The sequence below is a fragment of the Strongylocentrotus purpuratus genome, unplaced genomic scaffold (genome assembly GCF_000002235.5).
Source record: "Strongylocentrotus purpuratus isolate Spur 01 unplaced genomic scaffold, Spur_5.0 spur5_scaffold_11, whole genome shotgun sequence".
NCBI lineage: Eukaryota > Metazoa > Echinodermata > Echinoidea > Camarodonta > Strongylocentrotidae > Strongylocentrotus > Strongylocentrotus purpuratus.
The window spans coordinates 6,206,444-6,224,599 of record NW_022145596.1 but is presented as its reverse complement, the minus strand read 5'-3'; the positions used below and the strand labels follow the sequence as shown (position 1 = coordinate 6,224,599).

The 18,156-nt window shown below is 38.0% G+C and overlaps 1 protein-coding gene across 1 annotated transcript in view; it reads left to right on the top strand.

Moving 5' to 3' along the window:
• The first annotated feature begins 1,781 nt into the window (after positions 1 to 1,781).
• The window catches only part of LOC105439982 (teneurin-3-like), a 52,401-nt gene continuing 36,026 nt past the window's right edge, over positions 1,782 to 18,156 (top strand). The window contains exons 1-2 of the mRNA XM_030980475.1: positions 1,782 to 1,859; positions 1,963 to 2,027. The gene's annotated coding sequence lies outside the window, so the exon portion shown is untranslated. The remainder of the gene's footprint in view (positions 1,860 to 1,962; positions 2,028 to 18,156) is intronic.

Below are 18,156 nucleotides of genomic sequence, written 5' to 3'. Positions count from 1 at the left end.
TTTTGGATTTATTTAAAAAATCATACAGTCTTCTGTGCATTATTTTTTCTAAAATTTTACAAAATATGGATAACAACGCTACTGGTCTATAATTTTCAATGTTATTTATGTCATTCTTTTTATATATTGGTATTATCTTTGCAATTTTTAAACTATCTGGCATAATACCACTCATAAAAGATTTATTAAATACATCGCACAATGGCTGTACAAAATAATGTATACACTGTTTAACAACTTTTGGCGAAATACCATCTGGTCCACAGGCTTTATTACTTTTTAAAGTTGATGCTATTTCTATAATTTCATTGACACAAGTTGGTTTAATATAAAATGAGTTGAACGATTTGTCTGGTAAAAATTCCTGAAATGAGTGGGATGAAGAAATTGAACTCGAAAGTTTTTTACCTATATTGACAAAAAATGAATTAAAATATTGAGCAACATCTATCCTTGAACTTATTTTTATATTTTCATGATACATTGTTTTGGGAAATGCATTTTCTTTTTTGTGAACTCAGACATGTTAAAATACATTGTTTTGGGAAATGCATTTTCTTTTTTGAGCACTCAGACATGTTAAAATACTGCATCCAGTCAAATGTATTAATCTTTTTGATATCTTCAGTTAATAATAATAATAATAATAATAATACATAAGATTTATAAGGCGCCAAATCCACTTGACAGTCAAATGCTCAAGGCGCAGTTTGTGCAAAAGATGAAAAATACATACTTGATACATTTATACAAAGTGCGATAGGAAAGGTACAGACATGAAAGTTCATGTAGTATTCTTTTTTGTTGGAGGGGGGGGGTATGGTGAAAGGTGAGTGTGATCTGTTCCTGAACAGATTCTAAGAAAAGATGTATTTGATTGTTTTTGACAAGACATAAGGGATTTAATTCACACCCGGAAGTAGTTCATTGACCAGCATTTCCTTCCTGAATGCATTTAGGCTTCCAAAATGATGGAGATTTAGCCATCAGAGGAAAAACGCAAAGCATGTTGATACTTTTTAATATCATTCCACTTGCTTAGTTTAAAAGTAAAGGATACTTAAATGTTATTGTTTGAATTTGTTTAGCATAAGTTTTTTTGTTGTTGTTATTGTGTTAGGGGCAGACTCCCTAAAAAGGTAGTGAGATGCTACATAATACATGTAGGCAATTGGACAATCAGATTAACACAGCTATTCCATGAAACTTTAACTTGTACCTTGTATATTATCTTTACTGTTCTTTCAGGACAGTAAGTCTGAATGAAAAGACTAATGACTGCCAGCAAATGTTCTGATACCAATACAGTGAAACAATTCAATAGGGTCTTTAGACAAGAGGATAATGACCCTAGGTGGGGATTATGCTCAAAAGTCAGACAGCACTATTCTTTTGAACAGCATGTCACCTTTTATCTATCATACACCCTATATTCAGCGCTTGAATGGACTAATCCAAAGTCTGGCCACTGCCTTTTGTTTTCCAATCATTTGAGGCTGGCCAGCTCCATTCAGAAATAGGGGGTGGGATCAATGAAGGTTTATTAAGTGAGGAGGGGGATAATCCTGTGGAGAACAAAAGGGATGTTCCTATTGATCAAGAGGAGATAAGCTGATAGTGCCCCACTCATGTTTATATTGTGATGAATAGCAATGCAGCTGTGGTTTTCTTTGATGTCTGCAGGTGAGGTGAAAAATCACTTGTAAGTACACCCAATGGACTTCCTGTCCAGGTATTGATTATAGGGTGTAAACGCAACATACTTCAAACCAAGAGTGGGCTGTTTTTATGGTCATCGGGGACACTTCAACCATTCTCTAAAAATCAATCGCATCGATCTTTTGTGTTTTAATCAGAAGGTGATGAAGATATCCAAATATGTGAATGTGGTATGAACACCTACATGTATTGATGAATCATGTTTTTAGCAACTTTTCTTTTCATCTTTGATCTTGTTTTCAGAGCGTGAAGCTGTCAGACCGAGATAGTGCCATGGAGTAACCAAGACCTATTCAGCCTGTATTGACGTGAGTTTTAATTGATAAGTTTCTTTTTTGTTTCTGTTGTTTTTATTTTTGTTGTATTGTGTTTTTTTGCTTGTTTATTTTGTGGATGGGTTATATGTTGAATTTGATAGAGTATCATCTTGACCCTAATGCCTGTGCATGTGATTATTACAAAGATATAATAACAGAGCAGAAGTCTATTCAGACATGTAGATCATGTATCACCTGGGGCAGGGGTAACTGTCCTGGGGGGGGGGGGGTAAATAATTACTTGGATTAATGTATGTAGGCCTTCTGGTAGCAGTCACATACTTCACCAATTATGTGGGATTATGCCAGTATGAAAAAGAAGTGTGAGAGAATTTTCCGCACTACTTTTATGCAGCGTCTTTGTTGTAAAAACACACATGTCACATTTGGCTCGACATAGGGAAAAGGAAATTAGATTATGTTGCGCTGTCAGAAGGGATTAAAAAAAACCTGTTCATGAATAATTGCACAAGAGGTATTTACGCTACATGTACATAAATGCCGTTTTACAGAGCACTCAAGTTTACGCTGTAGTCCTATTCAAAGTAAACCCATTTATTTCTGTACGCAATGTGCTTATATTGAATTGTCTTTAGATGACATGTGCAAACTTCCTGAATGGCTAGTTTTTGGAATGATAAACCCTTGTTAAATGTAGAATGATAGATTTAGAGGTGGGATTATTAAGTTATTAAGGATGGAATCACTGTCATTCAATCAATCCATATACTCTGTCATCTCTGTGTACCTTTTAGGGACTTTGTTTCCTGATTCAAAAACATAGAAAGATATTTATTATGAGGACATTGATGATTATTCTAGTATTGTTGAACAACAACAATCCTTGTCATTCACTTTTTTCATTTTTGAACAGCTAAGATATAAAAATGAGGCCATCAATATGTAATTTTGACTTGGCTAATGCAAGTTGTCTCACAGAGGGCTCATAAAATATGGTCTATAATGTATTTTGATACAATATGAAAGACAATAGCCCTTGCTATGGTTCCCAATTTGGACATTTGGGTTAGATTAAAGAGTCGACTCTTACTTTCAGTATTACTTATGGACTTGGTAATGGACTCTTAATTCCTTCTCTGTCATAAAAAAAACCTTTTCTTTCTCTCTCTCTCTTGTTATCTTGTTTTCCTCTTTTAAATGTTTTGGTGTGTCTTCCAAACTTGAAGGGTTATTTTGATATTTGTAAAACTTGATGAAAGATAAAGAATACTGAAAAAAGGTTTTATAGCAAGTGCAATTTAAAATTCTACATTGAATATATTTTGTTCCCCATCTCACTTCTTTGGATACATGATCCTAAAAATGGAGCAAGGATAAAGTTGATATTGTATGCAATATTTGGCATTGGTGGGCCTATTATACTCTTTTCACACTGGTTTTGCTTAACCCCGTACTTTGCTTAGCCCCGTACTATCCTTAACCCCGGACTATTTTTTTGGCTTTTCACACTCGCTGTTTTTAGTCCCGTACTAGCGCCTATTCCGGAATAAGAAAATTCCCGCTGTTCTCACTGCATTTCGTTAACCCCGGATATCGTGTATGTTATGATTGGACATACCTCGCATCTGGCCAGCTGCGATACGCTCCATTGCGTAGTACCGGACTATTTTTCGTTTCTGTTCTCATTCATTTGCTTAGCACCGCAATTGCGGGGTTAGCAGGAGTTAGCACCACAATTGCGGAGTTAGCCCTGCTATTTTGCAGGGTTAGTTAACCCCGTACTATAGGTGGGGTTAGCCAACTTTAGCCCACTTTGGTAAAAACCAGTCTGAACAGAAAGTGGAATAGGCTTAACCCCGTACTATAGGTGGGGTTAAGACCCCCCCTTAACCCCACCTATAGTACGGGGTTAAGGAAAATATTGCCAGTGTGAAAAGCATATTAGTGGCCTGGCGATCCTTCCCTATTAGACCCATGTGGAGTTCTGTTGAAAAGCCAACATGAGGATATTATCTGCTGTTACGGATCTCATCACCAAACAGGAATGTGTTCACACTTAGATTTAGAAGCCTATGTATTGTGTTTCTTTGCCCCTTTTCAATTGATTAGTTAGTAAGGGTGAAAAGGTGTTCAAATAGCTCTTATTGATGAACATTTTATGAAGTTGGACCCTGATTGGATGAAAAGCAATGTGAATGTCGTCATAAATCTTGGCTTGGGCTACTGATATTTTATACCCTATGAAAGTAATGTATTTGTTTTGATAGTCCTAAAGGCCTGTATTTAAAGCTGGCGAAGTCATTTGTTTGGTCTAATATTTTGTAATTATTATTATGCACATACATGTACATACAAATTTGCTGAAAACCACAATATTATAGAAGTGGATATTCCCTATGTATCCATATTGCAAGAATATAGTTATTTCAATAGTGCCTATTGCATATATAGAGAATATGTGAACATGTCCATTGTCTACATGTTGGCAGATTAACCACTTTCCGACACAGTCAAGATCAAATTATTGCCTTTAAAGAGGCGGTAATTGGAGGCCAACTATCACTAGGAGGAGATGAGGAGGAAGGAGGGATGTGGGATAGGGCAAAGCCAAGATGTAGTCCTCTAGTAATGAAATCTTGGCACCTCTGGGTGGTGAGTGAGTGAGAGGTCTTGGGTCGAACAGTTTTAGCAGCGGGACGGGATTGGGGGAATGGGACGGGATGGAGAACCGGGTGGAGGATAATGGACTCCAGTGGGGAGTAGGGAGAGGGAGCATTAGGCGTGTCTGCACTATCTCGAGATTGCCAAATATCCAGCTATTTGAATTATCCCGATCGCAAACTATCCAGCTTATTTGCGTCTTCATTAGACCGAAGTAGCAAATTAGCTGGATAGTTGGTCGGGATAATATCCCAAGATATCTCGGTCTAGTTTGCGGTTTTCCGTGTTTACTCGAGGTCAGTGGTTGCGAGGTCAGCGCTGAGCGGTATAGATCGCATGTGCGAACCGGAAATCGTTGTGCATGATGGGATCGGGATAATTGACTCCGTACTTCGGTCTAATGAAGACGGTCGCAAACTATCCCGCTAGTTCGGAAATAGAAGGATATTTTGCAAACTAGACCGAGATATCTTGGGATATTATCCCGACCAACTATCCAGCTAATTTGCCACTTCGGTCTAATGAAGACGCAAATAGCTGGATAGTTTCGATCGGGATAGTTCAAAATAGCTGGATATTTGGCAATCTCGAGATAGTGCAGACACGCCTATTGCGGAGTGATCGCTGCAGTTATTAGGAGCATAAAGACCCCTCTTCCATCTTCTTCTGATTTACTGGAAGGAGGAGAAGGCCATTTGTTTGAGCAAAGAATGGAGCATCTTTTTAGCAGTAAAGTGGTGAGAAAGAAATATAGAGTGAGAAGGGAAAGAGAGAGACAGAGACAGGGTGCTACAAGAATTTTTTTCACCACTTGCCCTGTGGGGCAAGTGGGTTTTCAATTTACTTGCCCAAACAATATTTCCACTTGCCCAAAACTTTAAAGCGAAAAAGGACTCGAGGTTAAAGCATTTATTATCTCGTAATGATAAGTTAGTGTTTTAGATAGCAAATTAATGCACATACATGTACAGTGTAACTGTACTGAATAATAACCTAATATGTCAAAGAAAATGGTCAACAAAGGATGGTTGAAGGTTTAAAAAACGCATTTTATTGATTCTCCATGAATAATCAGATTCACATTCATCTGATTTATATGAGCAGCGAGTTTTAAATAATATGTTCACAATCATTAACAGTCATTATGAATAAATATCAAACATTTGACTTTTTGTACTTACTAGAAAATCCCTGTTGTTTATTCCATTCCGATTCGCACGTGTTCATTTCCCTAGAATACCGTAAATCTCCGTGTATAAGGCGCACCTGTGTATAAGGCGCATCCCAATTTTGGGGAAGGAAAAAAAAAAAAAAAAAAAAAAAAAAAAAAAAAAAAAAAAAAAATCGTTTTTGGTTGATGTTGTTGTTGTTTTGTTGCCGAAAACCCACGCGGGGAAGGACCTTCATTTTACATCGAGGTGCAGTTAAAGGCGCTGATTTGTGCTTGTAAACTTGTCAAAAATAATAGTACCAATGTCGTTTTTAGAAGAATGTGTAAGATCATTAATGTAAATTTAAAAAAAGAGTACATATGGTACCAATGCTGCACCTTGTGGTACACCATTTGTTATAGAAAAAAATATTTGAGGAATTATTATAAACTACATATTGAGATCTATCAGAAAGATGACTTTCAAACCAAGATGACAGACAAATTTGAGTGTTGTTGTAGTTTCCGAGTGGTGAGTCAACACACTGATTACTGAGCTGGGAGACATTGCCAGGCATAGCGCCATAAATCGAAACTTTAAAAAAAAAAAAAAAAAAAAAAAAAAAAACTTTTTTTTTCTGTACCTGTGTATAAGGCGCACCCCCGACTTTCAAATTTTTTCGGCGGCAAAAAGGTGCGCCTTATACACGGAGATTTACGGTAATGACGTCATATTTGGCGTGATTCAACCAATCGGCAATCAGAGAATAGCAAAGGCCTGTCGGTGCGGCCTGCAGAGCTAGAGAGAGAGAGCGCGAATAAGCTCGCAGCTGGTACGATCGCGCTAGCTGTCTCTAGCTAGCTCACGGCCGGCCGTGCGTGGAGGCGGAGCGGCATTCATGGCTTGAAGTGTCACTGTTGCATGCGCGCTGAGCTAGCTGAGCTGGCTAGCTGTCTGTGAAGTTTTTTCGAAATCGGAACGATCGCTTTTTTGCTTCTGGATTTTGACGACGGGTAAGAAGTTGACGGGTGAATGGTAGAGTTCTTGGACACTAGGAAATTACTGTAAAAGTATCACTTGCCCGAATCGGGCAAGTGATAATTTGATTTACTTGCCCGACGGCTCAATTTGGTTGCCCCGGGACGTCGGGCAAGCGGGTTTGTCGCGCCCTGAGAGATATTGAAGGACGGAGAGAGAGAGAGAGAGAGGGGGTAGGTGTAGGGAAGAAAGAGAAAGAGGGTGAATAAGCAATCAGCAACAACAAAGTGAAAAAGGAAAAGTAAGACACAGACAAAATATACTGTAAAATAAATAGAGAAGACACATTTCCTACACAAAATTAAAAAGTCTTTGTCTGAATTGCGAAAATAAGGTCATTGGCATGAGTAGTCATAGGTGAGAACCTTTCGCCTAGATCTATTCCCTGGGCCTACTTGTACATGTCTATTTATCCCGAGACTTCTATTGTTACCAAGAAGTTTACTCCTTGATCTCAACTCGTATCACACTCATTTGTAAGAAGACAGCTGAGGAGTTTGTCCTTACCAGTGTTGGTGTAGATTGTAATCCTATCAGAAGTCTTGGGTAATTGCTCTGTTCCAGCTCATTCTCAAGAGTAACATTCAGAGAAAATGTAACTCTCCATCCCTCTTTGAATCAAGATATTCATCAAGCAGGCCCACAGGTTACCAATGGAATTACATCTTAAACATCAGTAGGACCAGTAACTCCTTGGTAGGACAAACAAATATTTGCCTGGAATGATCCCACTTAATGGAACCAATAGTTGTTACTTATGATGATGATTTAAAATGGGGTTTGAAAAAGCTTGTAAGAAATAGAATATTTATCTTTTCAATATAAAAGTGAGTACTTGAAGTAAAACTTTTGTTTATAAAGTGAGTTGTACAACAAAGAGAAAGAAAGTAAATCAAATGGAGAGGAAAAGCATTATATTCCTAATGTAAAATGAAATAATAGATGTGAATGTGTGATGATTGTAAAACTAATATGATAAAAGTCTGTTTTAGGCTGAATTAGGTGTAGAGTGTGAGTGTATTAACCCTAAAGTGACTCCTTGATATTAGAGACTGCATGCATGTATGCATATGAGACATCTAACGTGTTCAGATATCACAAATGTTGTCCGAACTCTACCCCTCCAAACCAAATCAGTTGGCATTCCAAGCAGAGTTGGGGATTATCAGCTGTGGCCGAGCCGCCGGCAGGAGAATTCCTGCGTTACGCAGCTCCCTTCCGTCCCGTCCTGGGCCTTTCATCGCGGCAGCGGCCTGCGTCAGATGATCGGTAGTGTCGTTGTTTACCTTGTGTCCCTTCTGAATCAAACTGGCATCAGATTGGGCGCTGTGTATGTGTCGGATGTTGAGTTGGGTCTTAACCTCTGCTTAGTACCAGATTTAGCTACAAATGAGAGACATATTCTGTAAACATTTCTGGTTTATTTCCCCTTTGTGTCTCCTTCCAGAAACTGCTTGAAAGGGGCAAAAAGTTCCAAGAGGAAAAGTCAGGGCATGTAGAGATTGTAGGACAGGTTGAAAAACAGAATCCCCAAAACCTGTTTTTGATTTTTTCCCCCATTAAAATGAATAAGTCTACCTCTTATCAAGTAATTCTTTGCGGCTACTTGATGAAGTGAGTTGACGGGAAGGGTGATATTACAATATTGAAAGTATGAAGCGTTACTCATTCTCTGATTAATTATCAGAGATCTTGAGGTTACCTAAAGATTGATCATTGTGGGAATGACGCATCGAGGCGTGACAAGACGTTCGTCGATATGGTAAGACCAAAAAACAAGATTCATCATTGTCTGTGTAATTATTTATTGATCAAAGGTTTGTTTGTTTATTTTAAGGTAAAATGTGAAATATTATGAAACGGAAAAGAAACTGTTAATTTCGTTGAATTTTAGACCTCATTTTAACGATCGCGGAGAAACCATAATTTCTTTATTATTAGTCATCTTAGGTCGAAATCCTCAACAGGTTTTGGACATGCCCCAGCTTGACGAAGAAGCGACATGATTGGTCGCTTAGGCGGCCATTAACATTCCAGCGAATAATTTTTCCCATGTCACAACAAGCCCAGTTGTGCCAAAGATATAAACGATGGAGTCGTTAATAATCTCTTTACATTGATAGCAAGGCATCTCATTTCGCTGCTTCCACGAATCCACCTCTTTGGTACAGTCTTGTACTTGAAGGGGATCTGAGAGAGGGTAGCAGCATCTGCTGCATTCCTCCTGGGTTAGGGAGACTGAACCCTTCCCATGAGTCATAGCAATATATCCGTCATCACCTGTGATTTGGGCGCAGGTATGCACCCCCTTGCAACCTCTCACAGACTGGGAGAAGGGCGCAAAAAACAGGACTTGGGCAAATGGTCCTGGGCTTCGTCCATTCTCTTAGATGGGGGTGTAGAAGTAACAACAAGCTCCTACCGCCTGAAACTTCCAAGTCGAGCTTAGAGATCTTGGTTTCGTCTCACAGACTCTTCACGTATGGGATGATATGTTATGCACGTTATCAATCAATCTTGTTTTTCATCCACTGCAATTAAAAACATCTCAAATCTAAATTGCCATTAAGATAAGTCGTAAGACAGAGATGCAGGCATCTGTAGAGGCTGTGCCTGTTTTCTTGTGAAAGGTAAATCTTTCATTACCCTCAAGTCAGGCAAGTTGAACTCCTGGTGCAGATTTGGAGTCTAGCGGGCCGGACGGAAAATCACGGTCTACCAGACACAACTAGTGAGTGAGTTCGGAAGGAAGGAGAACAGCGAGTTTAGGGATTTGTTCGTTCTTCGCTGTAGGCATTCGGTGTGGAAGGAAGATACTCTGTTTGTAGTAATGCCAAGAATTGAAAGGGAATGACATCCACTTGCTGTGTTATGTAGAGATTGTGATATTGTATACCGTTCTGTGCGTTCACGGTGGTGTATTGTTTCCTCAGCGTTGCGTTGCCTGGTACTGCCTTGGAACTGCCTTGGCCTGGAACTCCCCTCAACTTGCTACAGGTTCTTTTTTATGGAATAACCATCTATGTAAGCAATTTACTCATATCTGTTTCTTTTTATCACTTCTATATTTATAGTTGATATTGTAATTATGGCTTGCTGGCAAATTCATGCATCTGGTGTGAAGAGAAGACACAATGTTTTAGGCCTTTATGTTGACCTTTTATTTACTTCACCCAATTCGCAGTATCCATTGCAACAAACATAGTTATGTGTACATAACTATATCTTCGTACATGAATGAAATATAACATTGAAATGGGAATATATATTTTTAATATATAGTTATTTGAAACTGACTGAAATGATGACTAAAAACAATGTGGAGATATAAATAAAACAAAAGTATGTTGTATGTTTAACTGCATGATGTAGGGAATGAGTATGCCATTCTTTGGAACAGACTCAACAAAGCCATCCAATATTTTACAACCTGTACTTTAGTTAAGGCTTATAATGGTTAGTAATTTCCAGTGGTAAATTCATGGATATGAAATGTATATGTAGGTACGGGTAAACCTTTGATGTTTGAAAGGTAATCACACAAAAATTGCGGCATATGTTTTCTTTATTAGGGTAGTGTTGGTGGAGATGTCTTCAGTAATAGACATTCTGATGATTCTGTTATGAAATTATTCAGCCAGTTTTTAAGTTCTTGAAACCCTTTTTCAATTACCAGTATTCTATATTTATGAAAAAGTCATACTAGTTACAAAAAAACGGGTGAAGAATGGGATATTTCTTTTATAATCGTTATATTTCTTTGGCTAGGATGAGCCACTAATTGCAGAACATATTCCACCCCCACTTTATAATGGAAGAGACCACCTGTCAACAGATAGCATATGACATGGTCCACCTAGATATATATTATCACCAAACTATTTTCCTTTCTCACTGCCAATGTCATATCGTTACAAAAGTACATTAGATAGCAACCCTTTCAACTGTCACGTTTATCTCGCTTAAGATTACGCAAATCACGAGGCCTCGGTCGTCCAATCAGCCGCTTGGTGCGGTGGCGCTGGAGATTTATACTCGTACACCGCCCCGATGATGCAGACAACCATCTCAGACCAAAGCGATTTATTACATGCGGTTTTATGGAACTGATGATGGCGACGATTACAAAGCTGTTTTCGAAAACGGCGTGATCTCATGGGGCAAATGATAGCAGACTTAGATTTGACCGTGACTCATCAGCCAATCAGAATTACCGATTGATCAGTCTCATCAGGAGAGACTGGTAGGCTTACGGCGAAGGGCCACCAGTCTTACCTGGTTTCCAGGTAGCCCTTGGTGACTGATAGACGGATGGACAAGAACAGGTTCACATACCAATTACATTTAGTCATCAGAGAATTTGGTCTGAGAGGAAGAAAGATGTGTCTTTGTTATGTGATGCTCCAGTCAGACACCATCTACTTACTAACTCATCATTTCCAAGATGTTAAGTGGGGAACACTTGTGCTTTTTCTTGATATGAACAGCTGCCATTCTCCACCATTGCCCCCTACCCGTGCTTTACCTTCAATGAGGTTGTTATGGTAGACTTGACAGTTATGTTATTTGGTATGTACACGCAAGAATATTTCCTGTAAGTCATCTATTTTTAAGTCTTAGGAGAGATCGTATTTGTGTGATGAAGTTGCAGTTCTCACACTTCTTATTAATATATTCAAGGGCATTTTGTTAGTTGTATTTCAATCTCAAAAATTGCATCTGAAAATTTAAGTTTTTGCCAATGAGGCACAAAAAAGGAATAGTATTGTAGCCTTCACTATACATCTTGAAAATAATTATATTTTGAAGAAGGTTTAGCACCTGAAGAAACCAAAAATCAAATATGTTGACAGGCAGATTCATATAGCCTTTTTTCCTTTTACTTTTTTTTCATGCTTAGGTTTTCCACACCAAACACCCACTTTCAATTACTTGCTTCCTATATTTCCAGCTATGCGTACTCTAAAATGGTTCAAGAATGCTGCATATATACACTGACAAATTATCATCTCGTGGTGTGAATAATAAAAGTCTACAATTTACTATCTACATGTATACCTGTCCATTTGGTATTGAATAAAAAAAAACTGCTTGAATTGAGCATCACTTCATTGTCAAGATCATGAAATTGCGCGAAGTCATGTTTCAGACAATCAAAAAGTGCAGATCGTCCACCTATTAAACCATCACAATAGGAGCTAGCATCGTCATACACGCAATCTGTTGATCGTAGCTGGTATGGGTATTCACTCGCCTTCATCTACCCCACACTTTCTCTCTCTCCACTCGTCAGACGCACATCAACCCTCAATTGGGAGTGATTACCAGGAATATTTCCGCACGTGAATGTGATTGAGCCGTTTTGGAGTGTAAGAACTTGCCTCTCTTTTCATTTTCTCTTCAGTGATATCTTCTCCAGATGTCTCTTCTCCAAGCGGTTTCATTAAATCGTTACAGCACGCTGCCAGCTCTGGGTAAATGTTAGCTGTATTTTTGATTATCCTTGTCATTTGTGGAGAAAGAATGGAGGAATTGCCTGCTGTTGACAAAAGGGTCTATTGTTCTTGTCAGTTATTTTGCAGTATATTCATGTACCAAATTGGTGTTGTTGTTTTTTCTTTCTTAATTCACATCTGCCTTTGTCAGCAGCTTTACTAGAAAATGCATATATACTGTACATGACTTTCAATTTTGTTTAAAGAATTTTTTATAATTTGGGTTTTTGATGTTGTAATGAAGTGTCAATGTACAAAGACAACACTTAGTACATCAACTTTTTAGATCTTTCTCTGTTTAAACAAAGGTTTGTAGCAAGGTGCTGAAATGTTTTGAATTACTTTCAAGTGATTTTTTCATATCATTATTACCAAGTGACTTCCTACATATAAGTGTCTACTGCAAATATAGCTCAATACTGCTGCATATTGTGACTATCTAGAGAAAGTCAAAACTGTCGTCGGGGAAAAAGATTTGCCAATTAATGCATAATTAAAACCTGAACGTGCCGAAGCCGGGTTAGGGTAGGCAAGAACAAAACGTTGATAATGCACGCAGATGGTATCTTAGGGAGATGTCAAAATACTCTTGATCAGGACTGCAAATATGATGATTATATTAAGTAGTTAGCAGTGCTGCTGGAAAATACATCATTACACTTTTTCCAATTTCTGTTTGTTATCCTGTCTTTTGTTAAATCTGATTCTTGCTGTTTTTACATCAACAGTGCTCACTTCTAATATTATTTCCATGGATAAAGTTAATGGAAGTTTGAGATTTGGTTTAAAGACAATTTTATCTTCTTGTTTGTAGGCACAGAGTCTTGTTTTCTACAGATGCTTTCTTCATTTGGTTTACTTCACATGCATATTTTATCAATAATAATATATCAAGTTTTGCACTATTAATGTAGAAAACCCCTTTTCTATGCGTCCTTTGTTTTCTAGAATGGTCTTTTCGGATTTGTACTCTTTACGTTTCCAATGTTGGGATTCTATGTGATATTTACGCAGCTACCATAAAGACCTTCACTGTGACTTGACCCTGATCACCAAGTAGTCCTCCCTGGAGATCCCAGGCTAGAAATTAGTTCTAAATCCCAGCAAACCAATTAGTTGAAAGTCCCTAAACACCGGTCTTACCTGTGATCACCTATTGGTCTTACTTGATGGGGTTTCAAGCTGTGGAATGGCTAGATGGAAGCTCCTGAACTTGCTCCAAGGGATGAAAGAGATTCTAACCCCATTCTCCAGGAGCCATCAGAACACGATGATGCTTGAGATTGAAGACGGTGATGTGGTAGTGATGAACATTGCTTAGGATTAGTTGAGAAATCTGTAGAAGATTTGGTAGAAGATGGAAGAGGGGATCTGATTGTGATGGTGAAACACTTTGGGTGCTTCAGAAGTATTTTACTTGGGTTTTAATTCCACTCTTCTTAAGGCAGAAGATTATTGATATTCTAAGTTTTATCTCAGTGATTATAATCCTCATCTGTCTCCTTTGTCACTCACATTTCATCATCATCATCTTGACAGCCATCAACATCACTACCGTTTATCCTCGGCCATTACCATAGTTTGGTAAGCATTATCCTTGCAGTTTGATCATTGGTAGGATTACTACTATTATCAGTATCATTATGATCATTAAGGCTTTCATCTTAAGTATCAACATGAAGATCATCTCCTACATCGCCTTTACTAAAACCGCATCTAATAATATAATAATAATAATAATAATATCCTAATAGTCCACTCCAAATTTTATTAAACCGAAACGGAAATTCTTTTTGCCCAATTGATCGTGAGCCCGGCAGCCACTGAGCAGCGCCAGATCGACGTTGCTCTATCCCTTATTGTTGAACGCCAAACAAGGTAGCAACAACTCCCATCTTTTAACGTCTTTTGGTATGACGCGGCCGGGGTTCGAACCCACGACCTCCCGGTTGTGAGGCGGACACTCTACTGACTGAGCCAACAGCATCTGTACATCTGTGATGATCTGTCTTTCTAATCGTTCATTCTTTGATGATATAAATAAAACCAGGACTTGACAAGGCACCAAATAGCAATGTCCAAACTTCCCCCACCCCCCCCCCCCACCAAAAAGCAAAAAAATATATATATATTAAAAGATACATAAAAATGATAATATAAACAATTTTTTTTGTTTAAGTTTTCACATTGGGCCCAGCATACAGCCTATAAAATATTCCGCCAGAACCATCTTCCAAAAAAGTTACTGTTATAATATTCATCAACATCATGCTCTCATGATGTCTCACATCTACATATATATTATCCTTATTACACAAGCAATTGATTTCTTTTATATCACAAATGTAATTGATCACTGTCTGTTTGGTAAAACCTACCAAGACTATCCTTTGCACCAAACTCTTTTCCTCTCCATCTATGTGGCTTTCACTTGACAGGTAAGATGGATGATGTTTTTGAGCCCATAATGCCAGATTTTTCTTCCCTCTTTGTTCCTCCTTGACAACGTCTGTAAACTTGCAACCATTCTTGTTAACAATAATCAGTTCATGCACACCTCAATTTGCGTGAGAACTTCTCCCAAGGAGTTCTTTCCCATCTTACCCCCCCCCCCCTACCCAATCCTCTACCCAATCCTCTCTCCGCATCCTTATGAAACTTGGGTTGTCTCGGAGGATGATGTATTGGATGGAGTGACCCGACATTGACCTCTTAATGAGGCAATGCTCACCAGCACTTGGCACATCTGGCAAGCATGACACCAGGAGATGAACTCATCAAAATACCCCCACTTACATATACTTACAAGGAAGGGCAGGGCATTGTGGGAAGGGGAGGGGTCAGAGGTTACATCTTGTAAATATTGAGTTATGGCCTACATAATCAGTAGATACAGTTTAGGCCTATACAAGTGTATATGGACACCCTAGATGCTAGAACAATGTTTTTCTTTCTTCAACTTTTAAAACTAGTTTAATGTATTTTTTAACACTCAGGAGTGACTTGTGTCGAATTTACACACAATGTGTAATTCCAATTTATTTTAATAATATGTGTTCCAAATTGGAAAGTATTGAATACCTTGCAAATCATGATCGTAGTATTACTGGTACTTGAATAGTGTAGTAAGGGATGCCTTCTGATTTTGGATATCAGCCATCTTGCACAGTTTCCTTCACCCCTTCTATGTCATCTCAATACCCAAGGTCCCGTCTGACTCAGAATGAAGTCTGATCCAAATTCCACTTCCTTTTTGTGTCCTGAAGTCTTAAATGTGCAGATAGCTTCTCTTTTTATCATACTTACCGGTAGATGTTTTCATCACATCTTGAATGTGCAGATCGCTTCTCTTTATATCGTCATTAAATGTTTTCATCATATCTTAATGTGCCGATTGCTTCTCTTTATTCCGTCCTTAGTCGTTTTCATCACATTTTAGAATTTATCCTTGTTGAGATCCATACTGACAGATGAAACAGATTTTTTCTTTAAAAATTGTTTTGTATCTCTTGATGACAGAGAAATTTTTAATAGAAGTCTGCTTGAATTAAAGTAAATTAATTTCCACAAAGATTATGATCGTTTAGTACACAAAAAGGTAAAGAAAACATGTTTTTTTTTTAATTAGGCATTTTCACCCCTCAAAACTTTAGTATGAAGTCTCCTTGTGGTGCAGTGGAGAATTTTGATTACGAAAAGACAATTGTGAGAATTTGTGTCTGTAGGAAACCTCTTGTTTCACATTGACTACAGGTCTGTTTATGCTTAGTATTGATTGATCTGTAAAAATATAATTCAATATATTCCACAGGTTTCCTGTTTCATTTCAGCTTGTACTTAGAGGGATTCACATACAAGTATATGAATAAGTTATAACTAAATAGATGAAGCCTTATTGAAATGAGGCTACTTATCCTCAAGGAGGAGGAGGAAACCTGTCTGTACCTAAAGACTTAAAAAGTGCACTATTAGCAATGTTTAGTCTCGGCCATAACTGTGTCGTTATTTTCTCACAGGGACTAAAACAGGAAGTACCTGTAAACCATGTGCTACCTAGGCTTAGCTGCATAAGTCAAAGGCAAAAGGGATGTCAAAATCTAGGTCTGTCCTTTCTCTTTTGAATGACAGCATCGTCCTGGGCCATCTCTTCCTCTCGCCCGTCTCACTCGGTCTGTAGAGGATATCCTGAATAGGAGAGAAAAATCCTCCATCCATTGTGTCTTGATGAGGAAGACAGCAGCACCGGCTGGGTTCATTGTCTATCTCAGAAAGTTCTTTGACTCTATCAGACAAATCTCTGTGGTTGGGAATCCATTCCGCTCCATATCCTTGACTGATGCACAACTTGATAACTGTCTCATCTTCGTAGGCATGTACATCTTGCAAATTCATCCTCCATCGCCGAGGTTTCTGTAGGCATGGCGATTGAAGTGCCGGTTAGCGGTTGACAGTTGTTTTTTGTACAAATCTTTTCTCCTCCTGCTTTAGAGATAAGAAATTATGCATAACAGTGAAGTTCAAGTGTTTCTAGCTTGCCTCATAAGATTACTTGATGGTCCAGTGATTTTCCATCTGCAGTCACTTTACAGATGTAGCCAATAACTTTTCTATCAAGCTCAACGGGCTTGCTTTTGAAAACTCTAGATGTGGTTCTATACAACTTATTAGTTGCTACTAAGAGAATATGGGTTGTAGCAACATCTTTTTCTCAGGGTTGCCACTTGCCACAATGTATGGATGGGCAAGCAAAGAATTAACATCGTTTGGACCAAGTAAAATTGATACTTGATGAGAACAGTGGAAATAATTTACTTGGCTTTATTTTCTTCCTTGGGAGAGCAATGATATATTTCTTATTTCTTTGATCAAATTCAGACTAGTGAGTTGTGTACAATGTAGTTGAGCAAGTGGTTTATAAAATACATATACATGAAAGTTTCACAGATTGGCAATTTTCTCTAGCATCTTGGTATGTGCTTGCATATTTTTGATGTATTTATTGAATTTTATTGTTATAATGAAGACTTCTGTTTATTCATCTGCACAAGTTTGTTGCAGACTGTGAACTTGTTCATGAAGAAAACTATTGGATTTATTTTGCACAGACATTGAGAGGTTAATTTAAACTTTGTCGTAATGTTTCAAAATAGAGTCTGTACCAGCAGACAATTCTTGAGTTTTTAAGACCATACCCATACTTCATCCACCTACATGGATGTCATCTGCAAAGAGCTGATGTTGTTTTCCAACCTATTTCAAGAAGATTTCAACATGAAAATAACAAAACCATTACCGAGCATTCACCTACGTGTAATCCTTTTTCCTTTCATGGAAATCTCATTGCATATATTGGGATTCATTGAATTCTATTATTGTTTATCAAAATATACGGCACAAACCTATGCAACTGAAAATCTTTCAAAACCTCATCTCGCGTTGGGATGCAAATGTACTATCTTGTACAACTGTATTAGGAGCTTCTACATCACGTTTCCATGGAAACAGCACTAAAGCAGAAAAGCTGTTGCTAGCAAGAAACCACTGAAATATACATTACATGTAGGTGTGCACGCTTTGTGGTAAAGGAGAGAATGAAATAAAGATGAAATATGTTATCTAGGCTCTTTGAAAGTATGGGATAACATTGCCTCCAGCTTGTTTTATTTTTTGATGAAAGACATAAAGATTATAGTTGTAATATGAATCACAAGCACGCTAGCAAAATCACAAACACTTCTTTTTTATGGGGGAAAAGTGATCTTACATGCTTCATTTAAAGTTTAAACTGTTTCTATTTTTGTCTTTTCATCTGTT